The sequence below is a fragment of the Narcine bancroftii genome, chromosome 7, assembly GCF_036971445.1.
Source record: "Narcine bancroftii isolate sNarBan1 chromosome 7, sNarBan1.hap1, whole genome shotgun sequence".
NCBI classification, from domain to species: domain Eukaryota; kingdom Metazoa; phylum Chordata; class Chondrichthyes; order Torpediniformes; family Narcinidae; genus Narcine; species Narcine bancroftii.
In genome coordinates this window covers 92757981-92777656 of record NC_091475.1, presented here as the reverse complement: position 1 = coordinate 92777656, position 19676 = coordinate 92757981, and the positions used below count along the sequence as shown (strand labels likewise).

At 43.5% G+C, this 19676-nt stretch overlaps 1 non-coding gene across 1 annotated transcript; it reads right to left on the bottom strand.

Moving 5' to 3' along the window:
• Positions 1-12964: 12964 nt before the first annotated feature.
• Positions 12965-13071, bottom strand: LOC138740204 (U6 spliceosomal RNA). Its single transcript, XR_011342743.1, has one exon. It is a non-coding gene; the product is annotated as a U6 spliceosomal RNA (small nuclear RNA).
• Positions 13072-19676: the final 6605 nt, after the last annotated feature.

Sequence of the window (19676 nt, the reverse complement as noted above, 5' to 3'; positions counted from 1 at the left end):
ATTTTGGGTAATTACATAATTATAGCAACAAAGAATTTATGGTACTTGCATATTGATGTGAATAATTTGTGTATTATCTATCAAGAATAGTCAATAATATGACCACCAGGAAGTAGATGGGAGTGGAGGGGTTGAGTTGTAGGGAGAGGGTGGATAGGCTGGATTTGTATATCCAGCTTGTGTTTTGGAGGTATTTATAATCAAGAGGGGCATAGATTAAGTGAATTATCACTGTCTTTTACCACTGTTTCTAGATCTAGAGGGCATTGATTTAAGATGAGGGGTAGAGGTTAAAGATCCACTCTTTCACTGTGTATTTCGTATGAGGAGCAAGAAGCAGATGGAATAATATTCAAAAACAATTTGGACAGATAAATGGATGAGAGGTTTAGGGGATATGGAGTGAATGCAAGCAAATGTGATTAACTCAGGATGCCAATTTGGGTTGAAGGCCTGGTCTGTGTTGTACAACTTGGACTCTCTCTTGACTATTCTTTATTTGTATTTTCTGAATTCTTTAGTGTGATTGACCACTAAGTCAGGTTGATAATATCATAGCTACTGGGTACATTTGATGCTAGTAATAGGAAAAAGGAAATCCATGTTGCAGAAATCTTGGAGCAATAAGAGGATAGAAGAATCGTACAAGGCTGTGGAATTGATGTTACTGTGTAGGAGCAGGTTGAAGAGGTTGGATGTCAGCTACTGCTGAATTTTCTATATTCTTATGAATATCAAACAAAATTGCAAAATACATTGTCAAATTAAATGCTATTGCTATCACAGAGTAAAGGGTTTTTTTTCCCCCCAGAAGTATGTCACATACTAAAGAATATTCATCTTGCAGTGAAAAAATTTGGAGGTTTTAAGAGATGTTGGGCAAGTTTTTATTTAAAAAAAAATGTAGTAGCTTAGAATGCTTTTTCACTGACAGCATTGTTAGTGCCACCCTGTTACAGCACCAGTAATCGGGACCAGGGTTTAAATCCCACGCTGTCTGTAGGAGTTTGTTCTCCCCATGTCTGTGTGGGTTTTCCCCAGGGGTTCTGGTTTTCTACCACCATTCAAAATGTACTGGGGGTTGTAGGTCAATTGGGTATAATTGGGTAATACAGGCTCTTGGGCTGAAAGGACAGGTTACCGTGTCTTTTTCAATCCCAGACTGAGTGCGGGAAGGGACCTTGTACATTTGTCATATGATTGAGACCCTTTGCTTCATAGATATCATCTGTGCCAACATGCATAGTACTTTAATTCCCCCACCAACTTTCCCTTGTCCTATTCTTGCCAAATAGCAAAAAAGTGGGAGGAAATGAACACCCAAGGGAAAGCCACGTGATCACAAGAAGGATGTTCAAGCTCCACATGGCATCAAAAGTCAGGATCGCACCTGATCATCTGCTAGCCATGTTATGCTTTACCCCTGGAAAGCAAGGAAGATTGTGATTTGAAGGTATTTTGGAGATCTGGCCTTTGTCTTTCTTCTTGGTGTTGAAGGACAAGTAAGGGTTCTGCATAGAAATGAAACAATGCAAGTTTTATGTTGTTAGAAGTAAAACTTGAAATTCTGCAGACACTGGTTGAAGTAAAGATACAATGCTGGAGGAACTCGAGGTATATCTTGATGAGGGGCTCAAGCCTGAAACATTGGTGATGTCTTCTTCTTCTTTGGCTTGGCTTCGCGGACGAAGATTTATGGAGGGGGTAAAAAGTCCACGTCAGCTGCAGGCTCGTTTGTGGCTGACAAGTCCGATGCAGGACAGGCAGACACGGTTGCAGCGGTTGCAGGGGAAAATTGGTTGGTTGGGGTTGGGTGTTGGGTTTTTCCTCCTTTGCCTTTTGTCAGTGAGGTGGGCTCTGCGGGGTCTTCTTCAAAGGAAGTTGCTGCCCGCCAAACTGTGAGGCGTCAAGATGCACGGTTTGAGGCAATATCAGCCCACTGGCGGTAGTCAATGTGGCAGGCACCAAGAGATTTCTTTAGGCAGTCCTTGTACCTTTGGTGCACCTCTGTCACGGTGGCCAGTGGAGAGCTCGCCATATAACACGATCTTGGGAAGGCGATGGTCCTCCATTCTGGAGACGTGACCCAGCACACTGACCAGCTGAGCTTCTTCAACATTGTTTTACCAAGTTTTCTGTTGTTACTGCCTTGAACTTTCAAATTAATTACCTGTTCTCACATAGATTATGATTTAATAGTTGAAGTTGACTTTGACAATTATCTGCACATTGTTCTGTCCAAATTTAGTTATGGACTTTGAAAGTGGGTAAAATACAATAATTTCATGGTGGGGTGACCACAAGAGAGGGCAGCTAAGAAAAACTAACATTTTTAGTGATTCTGCTGCAGTTTTCAGGTTTCACTTGCACTTTTTGCAATGTGATTTAATATTTAGTCCTTGATGTGGAGGAGTTTCTCTCCTTGGATGGTGAGTAAAGAAAAGTTCTTAACAGTGACAAAACGAAGGCAAGATTGACTATGTTGCCAAACTGCTGTTTGCTCTGTCTGCTGCTTCAATGTTCCACTCTCTCATCTCTCTGACTTGGCCTTTTATGTTGTTGCATTTAAGCCCAATGTAAGCTTGAGATGCATCTCATTTACCCCCTATGCATCTTGGGACTGTATTAAACAATTTCAGTCTTTAAAAAAAAAATGTAGCCAGTTTTAATGTAGGATTATCAGCCTGTAAATGTTTATTTATTTCCTTTCTCAAATGCTACCTGATCACCATGACATATCTAGTAGCATCCTTCTATTTCCAATTTACAGAGGAGCTTTGTTCTGCATTTGTTTTATTTTTTTTATTCCTGTGAACTGTACTTAAAATCTTCTAAAGGGAACAAAATTCATGCTTGCAAAACTTATTGATTATTTAATTTGAACTTTAATCTAGCAGTAGCAACTGGTGAGATTCTCCGGCCTCTCTTCCCCATGATCACTCACCAGCAGAACCATTTCATACAGATGATGTTTAAAATTGTCCACTACTTATGCTAGAATAGTCAGAATTGACAACTTTCCCATGATGTGCTGCACAATAAATTGGTTCATTTCAATTATACTTTTTTTTAAATTGGGAAGTTCAATTAAAGCAGGAAAAACCTGATTTTTGAAAGCCACTGATGTGTATGAAAGTCTAACCAAACAAATGGGAACCTGGAATGCCTTGGCTGTTTCAATAACAGTGTACCAAAATTCTTCCCATCTTTGGATCTATAGCCTTTACTTCTTAGATCTATACAAATCTGTCAATATTAGGCACACAATTTACAAATAATGCTTTGCCCACCCAACTCTTCTTGAACAGCTATTGTGAATTCTGATGAAGGTTAATGTTTTTTTCTCTTCACAGGTGCTCTGTGATCTGCCAAATATTTCTATCATGTTATTTCACCTTTTATTTGGAGAGAGAATTCGAGATTTCTATTCCTTTTAAAATACTCATTGACATCAACCCTAACTCTTAATTTTAAGATTGTTTTGAATTTGCCCACCAAAGAAAACATTTTTTCACCCTGATAATAATTTTAGCTATGTTGAACACCAATTAGATAACCCTTTAATCTATTATGATTTTTTAAAACTTTATTTAAATGATTTTTAAATGACATACAGTCAGACATAACAAAATGAAATCAATTTTTATTATTTTTTTTTAAAAAGAACCCTCCCACCCCCTCAGCCAGCCCCCTTAAGGGGAGCCAAAAATAAAAGTAAAACATATACAATATTTCAAAGTATTTCCAAATACATATATTCCAAATAAGACCACATTTTAACAAAAAAAATTATCAATGCAAATGACATGTATTTTTTCGATACAAATACAAGCTCTCAATTCACTCTATTAATTTCCACATTATCTTTCCAAGTACTAGCTACACATTTTCGTGCGGCAGGTAACACTAAGTGTACAAATGCAATTTGAAATTTATCCAACCCCATTCTCTTCAAAGAAACCATATAGCCCAATTTAAATAAATAAATAAATAAATAAATGGGTCTAATGGTAATTTAATTTTAAATAATTTCTCCAAAACTAGACTAACCCCTTCCCAGAATGGTTGTACTTTGTCACAGGACCAAACTGCATGTAAAAAAAAAGTTCCAGTACTTAATCCACATCTAAAACAGGAATCAGAATTATTAAATCCATATTTTTTCAATTTCTCCAGTCAAATATAACTGATGTAAAAAAAAATTATAATTAACCAATCCATATCTTACATTTGTCAATTTAGTTACACCTTCGTGACACATAATTTCCTAATTCTCTTGAGGGATAATATAAATTGAATCACTTTCCCATTTATTTCTAGATTTCTCCCAGTCCCATTTATGCATACTTTCTTGTAACAATTGATACATATCTGAAATCTAACCTCTTTGGTATAGAAGAAATCGAAGATTCAAATTTCGTTAACTTGGGCAAATTCATCTCTTTACCATATTATCTTTTATCAAAGCTCTGAATTTATAATACACAAATAAAGAGTTTATCGATATATCAAATTTCTTCTTCAATTGATTAAAAGAAAGAAACGGACCTTCTTCAAAACAATCTTGAACCATCTTTATACCCTGAGAATTCCATATCTTCAAATGATTATTAAACATTGAGAAAGGAATAAGCTGATTTTGATATAATGGACTTTGAATTGATGATTTACCCTTCGTTCTTAGATCCTTATTTCTTTTAACCCACATCTTTAACAAATGTTTTAATACTGGCATTTTACATTCCTACAATAAATTCATATTCCACTTGTATATAAACTGATGTACATCAACTTCAGAAATACAGGCCAATTCTACCTTTGTCCAACTAGGGTTTGATCAATATCCATCATTCTATTGATAAATTTCAATTGTGCAGCTTCATCGTAATCTTGAAAATGAGGTAACTGAAGTCCACCTAGTGCATATTTCCATGTAAGTTTCTGCAAAGCTACTTGAGCTAACTTTCCCTTCCATAAAAATTCCCTCCCCGCCTTGAAATTCAAATCCTGAAAAAAGCACTTTGAAAGTAGACACGGTATTGACTGAAATAAATATTGGATATGGGGGAAATATTCATTTTAATACAATTTACTTGACCAATTGATTTTAATGGAAGATCTTTCCATTTCATCAAATCTATTTTAATTTTTTTTAATAGAGGAACATAATTTGTATAAAGATTAATAATCTTAATTTCCAATTACTCCTAAATATTTAATTCTATCAACCCATTTTAATTTTATAATATTTTTATATTTTGAATAATCTCCTTCCCCCAACTGGTAATATCTCACTCATACTAATTTACCTTGTATCCAGATAACTCCCCAAATTGCAGCAAACAATCTTGTAAATATTTCAAAGATTGTTCTGGGTCCGTCAAATACACCAACACATCATCCGCAAATAAATTAATATTGTATTCAACAACCACAATTCTCATCCCTTTTAATCTTGTCATTCTGCCGTATTGTCTGAGCTAATGGTTCAATTACCAACGCAAACAAAGCTGGTGATGATAGACAAACTTGCTGAACTGATCGCGTTAATTTATATGGTGAAGAAGTTTGACCACCCTGGCAATCTAATTTTTATATAAGGCCTTAACCTAACAAATAAAAAAGGGCTGAAATTAAACTTGTCTAACACCTTAAATAAAAAATTCCATTCAACCCTGTTTGATCTATGTATCAACTGAGGTAAATATTTAGCAAGTCTATTCGCTAGTACCTTAGCTATAATTTTATAATCCACATTTAATAAAGAAACATGTTGATACGAGGATACTTTTAATGGATCTCTATCTTTCTTTGGAATCACAGTGATTATAGCACTCGAACAAGATTCGGGTAATGACTGATCCTCAGTTATTTGTTGCAATACATCTCTAAATACTGAGGATAAATCTTCATAAAATACTTATTCTATTATGATTGAAGGAACACAAACATAATCTCTGCAACATGTCCTTATAAGAGATCTAAAGTAATTGCTGGCATATTATGCCTTCCATACTCAAGTATGAACTATGTTGGGCCTAAAATGGATTGCAGAGTTGCACCTGTCAACCATCTCCAATTTCCATGTACTAATTTTTATTCTGCCTTGTGGCCTTTTATTCATTTTACTATCTTCATTTTACTGTATACCAATCCATTCTTTTAAAATTGTGATCTTTACATGCAGCCAATGAGCCATATTAAAAAAAAACCTGTATCCAGTCTGCCAGATAATGTGTATACCATGAGGTTATTACAATTCAAAATTAGGATTAAAAATTTACCTTCAACTCACATTAGAGTCTTCCTTGATCTTGAAAAAGGCAACAACGTTTGCATACTTAAATTATTATTATTGTATTTTCGCTTGCTACTCTGTTATCAAGTGACCCAGGTTAATGTAATAATGGATTTGGATTGTATGTGGCAGGATGGACCCTTATAAGAATTTGTGAGAAATTAATTCCCAACACCTAGTTGATAAGGATGTGGAATGATGCAAGTAAAACAGATATAATTCAAATAGAAAATTTGAAGCAGGTCTCCCTGCTGACCCACAACTGTGCAGCTAAACACAGCTTAACCACATTATCAAGTTAGCTGTCGACACCACCATGGTGGACCTTATTAGTAAGAATGAGGAATCAGCATTCAGAAATGAGGTGCAGCTGCTAACAGACTGGTGCAGAGCGAGCAAACTGTATCTGAACATTAATAAAACAAGAGATGGTTGTCATCTTTGAGGTCCTGGGGGAACCATGTTCCATTGACAGCTCATCCATTGAGGTTGTCAAGAGTAGCAAGTTTTCATTGTGTGATGACATTATTTAATCGGTTTATTGTATATGTTGAATGTTTAGTGGGTAGGGAGGGGGTGGGAAAGAGGGAGGGAGGGGGGAGAAAATGACACTGTATATTCAAGAGAGAAATGTTTGTGTGTATTTTGGTTAATGTGGTTCATAGTGTGAAAAAAAAAAGAGTATCAAGTTCCTTGGAGTGCCTTTTCATAGAATTTCACCTGGTCCCTTAAAACCAGCTCCATAGCCAAGAAAGCCCAGCAGTGCCTCTACTTCCTGCGAAAGCTGAGAAAAGTTCATCTCCCACTCTCAATCCTCACTACATTCTACAGAGAATGTATCAAGAGCATCCTGTGCATGTGTATCACCGCTGGAAGCTGTACCAGATCAGACTGCAAGATCCTGCAGAGGATAGTAGTCAGTGGAAAAGATCATTGGGGGTTCTCTTCCTATCACAAAGGACATCTACAACACTCGACACCGGCAAAAGGAAATAAATTTTGTAAAGGATTCCACAAACCCCTAATGAAAACTGTTCTCCCTTTTGCCATCTGGTAGGAGGTACTGTAGCACTCAGATCATTGTGGACAGATTAGGCAAGTCTTTTTCCTCCCAAGCCATCAGGCTCCTGAATTCCCATATGTGGATAGTTTACCTTGAATTTTTTTACTGTATACATCTTAACATTTCAATGTGTTTAACTTCTATTCAAATGTGGTGTAAATATTCTCCATGGTCCTGGAGCAACGCTATCTCATCTTTAAAGTGCGAACATGGTATGAGCAATAAATAAGGTGGAGTGTGGGCAGATTCATCCTTACTGGATGCATAGCTCTATGGTTCTTCCCAGATGACAGTCAATTTGGTTTGCCTGAAACATGCCTGTATTTCCTGGAGATGTTCATGAATTAATGTGTAGACTGGTGCATTCCAAGATGTAGGAATGTGTCCTGATCAATGAAATACAGCTTTGGGCACCCACCACTGAAGGAAGAGGTACTATTTAAATCCTCCCACCATTGTAGATAGAGTACCTGGAGCCTGTGTATGAACAGCAACAACCCTTGGACCCTGTACTCATGGAATTAATATCAATAAAACTGGTGTAATGTAATTCCTGTGAACAAAGCTCTGAATGGCAACATAGAAATGTCAGATGCATATGTTTGTAAACTTCATCAATAAACTATTTTTTAAAATAACAGGAATTGAGATGAATTGGGGAAAGTGATGCAAATGTCTGGACTTTAATTTCAAAGCATTGATTCAGATAAAATGGACCAAATGGCTCCCTACAAAATTAGAACAGGAGAAGGCCATTCAACAAAATCATGGCTGATCTACTTCCACAGCACTTCCCTATTTCTGCCCCATATCCTTTGATTCCTCTATTATCCAGAAATCTATTCATCCTGATTTTAAATGCAATCAATCCCTGGACCTTAACAAGTCTCTGGGCTAAAGAATTTGAAAGATTCTCCACCTGCTAAACTAATTTCAGTCCTACCTTTTTATTTGGTGATCAGCTTTTGATTGGAAACGTGCATCAAGTAATTCCTCTGAGAACATTAGAGGAACAAACATTTTTAGCAGTGCTACACTTCCATCAAGAGCGACTGCCACTCCATCCCATGCCCACATTTTGGAAAGTTGGATGACCTGGTTGTGCTTCTTGAAGAGCAATGCACCAGTTGAGAAGACTACACATTGTCTGTGGAGGATTTGTGACTGCCTAGAGTTGAGAGATGGGATGATGTTCAAGGACTTGACGTTGGATCTCAATGAATATGCCACAGTGGTTACTGACTTTACCAAGAACTGAACATATGAGTGCATTCCTACAAAATTTTTCAATTGCTACTAACCAGAAGCCAGGGATGAACCAAGAGATACACCAGATGTTGAAGACCAGATCTGTGGCATTCACATGAGATGTACACCAAAAGACTAAGAACAACATCCAGAAAGCCATTACCAACAAAAAGAGGCAATTCTGGACCAAGCTGGAGTCTCATATGGACACTCAGATTCTGTGGTATGTTGTGAGGTACTGGATTGTAAGGATTCATTTAGCAGTACTCATGATCATGTAGTTTTAACAAAGGATATAACTCATGAGTAAAATTCTTCAATGAAGGAGTAGCTGTTTTACTCTTCAGCGCTTGACGTCCTGTTTTGCAGAAACTGTCAAAATGTTTGGCCTGGAAGTCAGCTTGAAGAAAACTGAGGTCCTCCATCAGCCAGCTCCCCACCATGACTACCAGCCCCCCCACCCCCCACATCTCCATCGGGCACACAAAACTCAAAATGGTCAGCCAGTTTACCTATCTCGGCTGCACCATTTCATCGGATGCAAGGATCGACAACGAGATAGATAACAGACTCGCCAAGGCAAATAGCACCTTTGGAAGACTACACAAAAGAGTCTGGAAAAACAACCAACTGAAAAACCTCACAAAGATTAGCGTATACAGAGCCGTTGTCATACCTACACTCCTGTTCGGCTCTGAATCATGGGTCCTCTACCGGCATCACCTACGGCTCCTAGAGCACTTCCACCAGCGTTGTCTCCGCTCCATCCTCAACGTTCATTGGAGCGATTTCATCCCTAACATCGAAGTTCTCGAGATGGCAGAGGCCGACAGCATCGAATCCATGCTGCTGAAGATCCAACTGCGCTGGGTAGGTCACGTCTCCAGAATGGAGGTCCATCGCCTTCCCAAGATTGTGTTATATGGCAAGCTCTCCACTGGCCACCGTGACAGAGGTGCACCAAAGAAGAGGTACAAGGACTGCCTAAAGAAATCTCTTGGTGCCTGCCACATTGACCACCGCCAGTGGGCTGATATTGCCTCAAACCGTACATCTTGGCGCCTCACAGTTCGGTGGGCAGCAACCTCCTTTGAAGAAGACCGCAGAGCCCACCTCACTGACAAAAGACAAAAGAGGAAAAACCCAACACCCAACCCCAACCAACCAATTTTCCCCTGCAACCACTGCAACCGTGTCTGCCTGTCCCGCATCGGACTTGTCAGCCACAAACGAGCCTGCATCTGACGTGGACATTACCCCTCCATAAATCTTTGTTCGCGAAGCCAAGCCAAAGAGAGATAAATGAGCAATAGCTGTTATTTTTAGGATAATATAAAGCTGGTAACTGGAACAGTTTAGGGAAGAATTCTGCTATGAACTCTCTGTGCAGGTATTAAATAAAAGAACAAATTAAATTGCACAACCAACTGACTAGACTCACTTGTTAAAGAAAACAATAGGATCCTGACACACCATCACATTCTATGTGAAAGAAGGTAGTATCAATAAATGATACATCACTTCAGGATGACCTCAATGCCTTCTATGCTTGCTTTGAAAAGAAAAAAACTGAAGCATCTCGTGAATGCTCACAGCCCCCCTGTAATTTGTTGTTCCCATTTTCTGAGGCTGACATGTAAAGAATCAGCAATCCCTGCAAAGTGCACAGCCCAGACTGCACCAGCTTCACTTCAATTTACCTATCATCACAATTGGTCAACAGTGGACACCATCTTGTTGGCCCTCGACTCCGCATTTAACCACCTCAATAACAAGAATACTGATTAACAGCAGCTCAGCATTCAATGTCATCATATCTTCAAAGTCTACGATCAAACTGAAGAATCTGGGAATCTGTTCATCTCTCTGCAGCTGGATTCTTAAATTCCTTACCATCACACCCCAATTAGTGAGGATTTGTATTGTCAGCTCCTCAATATAGGGGCACTTCATGGCTGTGTGCTTCAACCCCTGCCCTATTCCACATGCACTTATGATTGCACAGCCAAATTTGACTCCAACTCAATCTACAGATTCATTGATGACACTACCTTTGTTGGCCGAATACAGGATAGAGATCAAGAATCTGGTTGGGTGGTGCCAGAACAACAATTTTGCTCTTGTCATCAAAACCGGGGAGGTTCTTGTGGGTTTCAGGAAGGGGAGACAGAGTACCCTAAATCTGTTCCCATTGAAGGGATGGAGTTGGAGAGGGTTAGCCTCTTCAAGTTCCAGGGGAATCTGCAGATTGGAGGACCTCTTTTGATTTGGCACATCATCAAATATTCTCTCAAATTTCAACAAGTACACGGAAAGTATTATGATTGGTTGCATCACAACCTGATTTGGTAATTCAAATGCCCAGGAATGCACAAGGTAGCAAACATAGACAGGACTATCACAGACTCTGACCTCCTTTCCATTGAAGACATCTATGTGAGGTCCTGCCTCAAGAAGGCAATCTTCATCGCAAAGGACCTCCATCATTCTGGTCAGAATCTCTTCTCACTGCTGCATTCAAGATGTTAGAGAGGCCTGTAGTCCAGCATTTCTTGATTCAAGAACAATTTTTCTTTCTAAAGCCATCATGTTCTTGAATTAATCTATTCATTAATTATTGATATCACAAAAATACCTGTCTGCAATTATGAAACATTTTTTCCTAGCAAAATTGTAACTGTAAATAAATATCTTTTATATTTATTAACTCTTCCTGGACAATAATGCATACAATTGGAGTTGTTTTTTTTTGTACCTGTAGCTGTTTGCAACAAGTAAGAATTCTGGCACAAATATATTGTACCAATGTGTATGACAATTAACTTATTATTATTATCAATTTTGTGAATTTCATTTAGGCCGTCACTCATTCTTCTACACACTGGAAACTGGGAGTTGAGTATACTCATTCTTTCCTCCTATGACAGACCTGGCATCTGCTCTGGTGAAACTTTGGGGTACTCCTCATCAGCAAGTATATAATTTCAGGTAAGGAGACCAAAATTGTAGTCAATATCTTGTGTTCTATGCTGTTATCCTGCCACATTGACCACCGCCAGTGGGCTGATATTGCCTCAAACCGTACATCTTGGCGCCTCACAGTTCGGTGGGCAGCAACCTTCTTTGAAGAAGACCGCAGAGCCCACCTCACTGACAAAAGACAAAGGAGGAAAAACCCAAAACCCAACCCCAACCAACCAATTTTCCCCTGCAACCGTTGCAACCGTGTCTGCCTGTCCCGCATCGGACTTGTCAGCCACAAACGAGCCTGCAGCTGACATGGACATTTACCCCCTCCATAAATCTTCGTCCGCGAAGCCAAGCCAAAGATGCTGTTAATGAATGATCATGGAGGAATCATCACTCTTCTACAATTGATTGGAGAAGTATTATTTTCATCAAGAAGTGTGATTTTTTTTTTTGATTGGAGGAAGTGTAGGAATTGATTGGAGAAAATGTGGTTATTTGGTAGATTACAGGCACTGTTTAGAGAGAGTGGATATTGATCAAGTGAATGTAATTATAGACTGGAAAAGAAAAGGTATTGGGGAAATTGGTATTGATCAAGAAAATGTGGGTAGAGATTGGGTAAATCTATATTAATTAGAGATTTTGTTATGAGGGGGAATGGTTTTTGATCAGTGGAGTCTGGGTATCTAATGGGGGTAGTGGTGTTTGGTGAAATGCTGCTGTCCATTTGGTTGAAACAAAGTCTGCAGATGCTGCAATTGTAATGAATACACAACAGTGCTGGAGAAACTCAGCCGGTCACACAGCTCAGCAGGAGACAAAGATACATGTATAACCAATGCTTTGGGTCTGACCCTTCCAAAAAAGCAGGCAGATACCTGAATAAAATGGTGAGGGGAGGGGAAAATAGGCCAGCAAGAGGCCACAGGAGGGCAGAAGAGGAAAGCTGAGAGTTGCTCAGGGGAGGGGGTAGCTCTGTGAATGGAGTGTTGGAGGAATGGAGCACAGTCCGAACATGTAAAATAAATAAAAAATAGTACAAGAAAAAGATAAAGTAAGGCAGTGTCTATGGATCATTGCTTATTCAGGAATCTGATGGCAGTGGGGAATGAGCTGTCCTTGGGCCACTCAGTGCTCGTTTTCAGGCCTTTATTTTGATGGTAGAATAAAGAGAGCTTGGCCTGAGTGGTAGGGGTTCTTGAGGATGGAGGCTGCTTTTTTTTTAAGCTACCGCCTCTTGTAGATGTCCTTGATGGACTGATGGCCCATGATAATAGATACTGAGTTAACGAGCCTGTGGAGTTTTTTCTTGTCCTGAACATTGGCACTTCCATACTAGGCACTAATGGAACCAGCCAGAATGCTCTCCGCAGTAGAAGTTTTTTAAAAATATGGAATGCTTCACAAATTTGCATGCTATCCTTGCACAGGGGCCATGTTAATCTTCTCTGTATTGTTCCAATTTTAGTATATGAGCTATCGAAACGAGCGCAGATTTGAAGTTCCTGACCATCTCCACTACTGACACCTTGATGAGGACTGGTTCATATTCTCCTGATTTCCTCCTGAAATCCACAATCATCTCCTTGGTTTTGCCAATGTTAAGTGCAAAGTGGTTGTTGTGACGCCATTCAACGAGCTGATCTATCTCATTCCTGTACGTTTCCTCATTGCCATCTATGATTCTGCCAATAACTGTGGTGTCATCGGCAAATGTGGAGATAACATTTGAATTGTGCCTGGCCACACAGTCATGGGTGTAGAGTGAGTAGAGCAGTGGGCTAAGCATGCATCCTTGAAGTATGTCTGTGTCGATCGTCAGGGAGGAGGAGATGTTGTTTCCAATTTGTACTAACTGTGGTCTTCTGATGAGCAAGTCAAGGATCCAGTTGCAGAAGGTAGTGCAGACATCCAGAATTTGGAGCTTGTTGACCAGCACTAAGAGAATAGTAGTATTGAAGGCTGAACTGTAGTCTATGTAGAGCAGCTGTGTGTCAGAATCAGAATCTGATTCTGTTTGAAATGTGTGAGTTGTTATTGTTGTCAATGAGTTTCAGACCTTAGTGCTGTCAAGTAATTGCGCCGGTAGGAAAATTGCTGTGGGTCCGGTCCTTGGATACATGTTAATTCTGGCCATGACCAACCCCTCATAGAATTTCATTACAATGGATGTCACTGGCTTATAGTCATTGAGGCAGCTCACCCTGCTCTTGGGTACCAGGATGATTGATAGTTTTTCGAAGCAGGTGGGAACCTCTAACTGCAGCAGTGAGAGGTTTAAAATGTTTGTGAATGTTCCAGCTAGTTGGTTGGGACAGGTTTTCAGTATCTTGCCAGGTTTTTCATTAGGGCCTAACACCTTACAAGGGTTCAATATCTTAAATGATGTTCTGACGTTGGACTCAGAAACAGATAGCACAGGGTCCTCAGCCTTTGCAGGAATTATTGTAGACAACTGTTCAGTTCTTCTCAAAATGAGCATAGAAAGTGTTCAGCTCACTGGGTAGTGAAGCATCACAGCCATTTTGATTGTTTCCCCTCGCTTTGCAGGATGTAATGGCCTGCAATCCCTGCCATAGCTGGTGAGTATTTGTTTCTTTCTTTAGCCTCCTCTGGAATTGTTTCCTTATTGCTGAGAAATCCTTCTGCAGGTCATACCCTGGATTTCTCATAGACCTCTGGATCACCAACCTTAAACACCCTTGATCTGGTAGAACCACGTTACTGCTGCGGATGGAGCTGAGGTGCAGAACAAAGCGATCTCCAAGTCTGCACCCTGTCTCTTGGATATAGACGAGACCACAATGGGTGCAGTGGACGCAGATTCATATGAAGTGTTGCTTCACTTGGACTGTTCAGGACCTCAAATGGTAGTGATGGAGGAAATGTGGGCACAAGTAGAACACTTCCTGCGGTCACAGTGGTAGATACCAAGGAGACGATTGGTGGGATGTTGGATGTGGAGGATGGAGGGATGATAGGTGAGGACAAAGGGAATCCTGTCCTTGTTGCATTTGGGCACAGCCAGCCAGGGCAGTAAATGGAGGATATGTGGGTGTGATAGTACAGATCTATCACCAATGTACATAGTGTATATAGTTACTGTATCTAGACTGTGCTTACAGCGATTGGCTGAGAGCTAAGCCACACCTATTGTTTGGGCCTTAAAGGGTTGTGTCCCTAGCCAGGTCGGATCATTCCGGACTGGTCGGCCACCTGTGAAGAGCTCCGGTCTTTTGCTAATAAAAGCCTTGGTTTGGATCAACAAGTCTTTGGTTCTTTCGACGAGCTCTACAATTTTATTAGCAAAAATAATTTTTTTTGAAAGGGATGGAGCGTTTAATTCGGCCAGAAAAACTTGATATCGACCCACAGTCAGCTACAGCCTTCAAAGCCTTTAACTTCTGGCTGCTGAACTTTGAAAACTTCCTGAGATTCATTCAGGTAGAGGAGGATAACCAGCGTCTAACAGCATTGCTGTCTATGGTGTCCTTGAGAGTCTACGAGAACATCCAGGATGAGACCACTTACACCGCAGCTATAAAGGTACTGAAAGGACTGTATGATCAACCGGTGAACAGAGTTCATGCCCGGCTCGTGCTTGCGTCGAGGAAGCAACAGCCCGGTGAGTCCAGCAGGGCATATTTACAAGTATTAAAGGCATTGGGCAAGGACTGTAACTGTGTGGACAAAACTGCTGCCGAGATCACAAATGATCTCGTCCGGGATGCCTATGTGGCTGGGCTCAGATCGAATGAAGTGAGGCTGCGCTTGCTCGAACAAGGGGTAGAAAAACTAGAGGACGTGGCCCGGATTGCAATCACAATGGAGGATGCAGCCTTAAAGTCCACCAAGCTCTCTAGGGACTGGACCCGTCATTCTGATGTAAGTAGAGTGCCCTTCTACCCTACCCCTGACGGCCTGTCGGCTGCTGCTACACTGCCCCCTGCGAACCCAAAATGTTATTTCTGCAGGAGGGACAAGCACAGCAGGTCCCAGTGCCCAGCAAGAAAAGCCAGGTGCCAGAAGTGCCTTAAAAACGGCCACTTTGCTGCAGTCTGTAGGTTTAAAATGGCCGCCAGCAAACACAGTGCCTTGTGTGAAGCCCAATCGCCGCTATCCCATTCAAACTCTTCTTCCCCAGAGCTCTCGTCCAATGAGAGCGAGGGCTCCCCTGCACGGCAACGCCTGACGTCACGGAGACGCCGAACCCGGAAGGGGCAACCCACCCTCGCAATCATGGTGATGGCCCGCCTCTCGCCCCCGTGCGGAACACTCGACGCTACCGCCGCTGCTACCGCCGCCACAGCCACCCCCGGGGCCGACGCTACCGCCGCCGCTGCTGCCGCCGCCACGGACACCCCCGGGGCCGATGCTACTGCCGCTGCTGCCGCCGCCACAGCCACCCCCGGGGCCGACGCTACCGCAGCTGCTGCCGCCACAACAGCCACCCTCGGGGCCAACGCTACCGCCGCTGCTGCCGCCGCCACAGACAACCCCGGGGCCGACGCTACCGCCGCCGCAGCCACCCCCGCGGCCAACCAGGTGCTCACCCTAGCGTCCATCGCTGACGACCGCCAGGTCCCGACCGCCGCGACCAACGACCTACCCACCGCCAATCGCGAGCAACTATAAACCCCACTACTTACCATTCACCCGCCAACGCCGCCACAACAGCACTTCCGGGAGGTCCTCCAACCTGCTCCTCGAGCGTTGACTACGTCATCCCATTGCGTGACGTCATCCCGTTGCGTGACGTCATCACACAAAACTCCCCTGTCAACTGCTTCAATAACATTAAACTAGCAATGCTCTCATCCCCTCACCAGAGCAATGGAACTGATTAAAGTGCATGGACACTACACCAATTGCTTATTTGACTCTGGGTCAACTGACAGTTTTATCCAGCCAGATCTGGCCCTCCGTTGGGGACTTGACATTATCCCCACTACCCAGAGGATCTCATTAGCGACGTGGTCGCACTCGACTGGGATAAAGGGGTATTGCATCGCCACGCTGGAAGTACAGGGCGTGACGGTCACCCACTTTAAATTATTCGTCCTTCTCCAATTGTGCGCCCCAGTGTTGCTGGGATTAGATTTCCAGTGTCAGTTCCAAACGGTGTCCCTACACTTTGGGGGACCCCACGCCCCCCTCTCGGTCTGCCATCGCCCCACTCCCGAAGCACCCGAGCAACCCGCCCCCGTGCCCCGGGGCCAATCCTGCGGCCTTTCCACACTCCGGATTGCCCCGCCAGCACTCTTCGCAAACCTCACCCCTGGCTGGAAGCCTGTGGCCACCAAAAGTCGGCAATATAGTTACGAAAACAGGCAATTCATTAGGAGTGAGGTGCGTAGATTGCTGGATGAGGGCATCATCGAACCCAGTTCAAGCCCCTGGAGAGCCCAGGTGGTGGTTGTCAAGAATGAGGAAAAACTACGGATGGTGGTCGACTATAGCCAGACCATTATATAGCGTACCCCCTGCCACGCATCACGGATGTGGTGAACCAGATCGCCCAGTACCTCATTTTCTCCACTATTGACCTACGTTCGGCCTACCACCAGCTCCCAATCCGCTGCGAGGACCGACCATTCACGGCCTTTGAAGCGAATGGGCGGCTGTATCAATTTCTCAGGGTACCATTCGGGGTCACGAATGGTGTCGCGGTCTTCCAGCGGGAAATGGACAGGATGGTGGACCAGAACGGGCTAACCGCTACCTTCCCGTATCTGGACAATATCACCATCTGCGGCCACGACGTGCAGGACCACGATGCCAACCTAGACAAATTTCTTCAAACTGCCCGTCAGCTAAACCTGACTTACAATTTGGACAAGTGTGTCTTCCGGACCACACGACTCGCTATTCTAGGTTGTGTGGTGGAGAACGGGATAGTCATGCCAGATCCTGACCGCATGCGTCCCTTAATGGACTTACCCCCCCCACATACCCAGAAAGCTCTCAAACGTTGCCTGGGCCTTTTCTCGTATTACGCCCAATGGGTTCCAAACTACGCCGACAAGGCACGTCCTCTTATCAAGACCATCTCTTTTCCCCTCTCGACCGAAGCTACAGCGGCTTTCGATTGAATCAAATCTGACATCGCTGCTGCGACGCTGCACGCGATCGATGAGTCTGTCCCGTTTCAAGTCGAGAGCGATGCATCCGACTTCGCCCTGGCAGCCACCTTGAACCAGGCCAGTCGGCCTGTAGCCTTCTTCTCCAGAACCCTCCAGGGTCCGGAGAGTAGACACTCCTCGATCGAGAAGGAGGTCCAGGCCATAGTTGAAGCGGTGCGTCGTTGGAGACATTACTTCGCTGGGAGGCGCTTTACACTGTTGACTGATCAACGCGCGGTCTCCTTCATGTTCAGCAACACCCAGCGTGGTAAGATAAAAAACGACAAAATCGCCAGATGGAGAATCGAACTCTCCACCTTTAACTATGACATCCTGTACCGGCCTGGTAAGCTCAACGACCCGCCTGACGCGCTCTCCAGGGGGACGTGCGCCAGCATACAGATGGACAGACTACGGAAACTCCATGAGGCGCTCTGTCATCCAGGGGTCACTAGGTTTGCTCACTTTGTCAAGGCGTGTAACTTACCCTACACAGTCGAGGAGATCCGCTCCATGACCCGAGCCTGTTCGGTGTGCGCCGAATGCAAGCCCCACTTCTTCCTTCCGGATAACTTCCACGTTATCAAAGCCACCCGCCCCTTCGAGCGTCTTAGCGTAGACTTTAAGGGACCCCTACCGTCGACCAACCGTAATACCTACATCCTTACGGCCATCGACGAGTACTCCCGCTTCCCATTCGCTGTGGCCTGCCCAGACACCACTGCCACCTCAGTGATACAGGCCCTTCACAGTATTTTCACCATCTTCGGGTACCCCAATTCCATCCACAGTGATAGGGGGTCCTCATTCATGAGTGCAGAGCTGCAACAGTACCTTCTGGAGTATGGTATTGCTTCAAGCAGGACCACGAGCTATAACCCACGCGGTAATGGCCAGGTTGAGAGGGAGAATGCCACCATATGGAGAGCGGTTACACTGGCTCTCCGGTCTAAAGGTCTCCCCACCTCTCACTGGCAGGAGGTTCTCACTAGTGCCTTATACTCCATCCGCTCCCTCCTATGTACTGCAACAAATGCCACCCCCCACGAAAGGATGTTCCTTTTCCCGAGGAAATCCGAATCGGGAACCACTGTACCGGCATGGCTCACCGTCCCTGGCCCCGTCCTTTTGCGACGCCACGTCCGGCACTCAAAGAACGACCCCTTGGTCGACCGAGTGACTCTACTCCACGCGAACTCACATTACGCATACGTGGAGTTCCCAGACGGGCGGGAGGACACTGTTTTGGTGCGGGACCTAGCTCAGGACGCGGTAGACCCAGCAAACCCCCCAACTCCTTATGCTCCAGGCCCCGTGCCACAACAGAAGGACCAACAGCACCCCAATGACCCGGGCCACCCTGCCGACAAAACGACTGGGGAATTGAGCGACGGAGCAGTCACACCCGACGAGCCCGCTGGCGACACCACTCCAGCGACCCCAATCCCAGCACCACGGCGGTCACGCCAGACGGTCAGACCCCCTGACCGCTACAGTCCTTGACCTACCCCTTCCTTTTCATTCTCTCCCTCGTTTTTGTTTTTTTTCCCAGGGTCAATTCTCCAAGAAGGGGTGAATGTGATAGTACAGATCTATCACCAATGTACATAGTGTATATAGTTACTGTATCTAGACTGTGCTTACAGCGATTGGCTGAGAGCTAAGCCACACCTATTGTTTGGGCCTTAAAGGGTTGTGTCCCTAGCCAGGTCAGATCATTCGGGACTGGTCGGCCACCTGTGAAGAGCTCCGGTCTTTTGCTAATAAAAGCCTTGGTTTGGATCAACAAGTCTTTGGTTCTTTCGACGAGCTCTACAGTGGGTGAGAACCAAGTTGATAGTTGTAGAGGGGAAGCCATGATTTTTTTTAAGGCATTTATGTGGAGCCATAGAACACTACAGCATAGAAACAGGTGCTTTGGCCCTTTTAGAATGCATCAAACTATTATTATGCCTTGTCCCACTGACCTGCACCT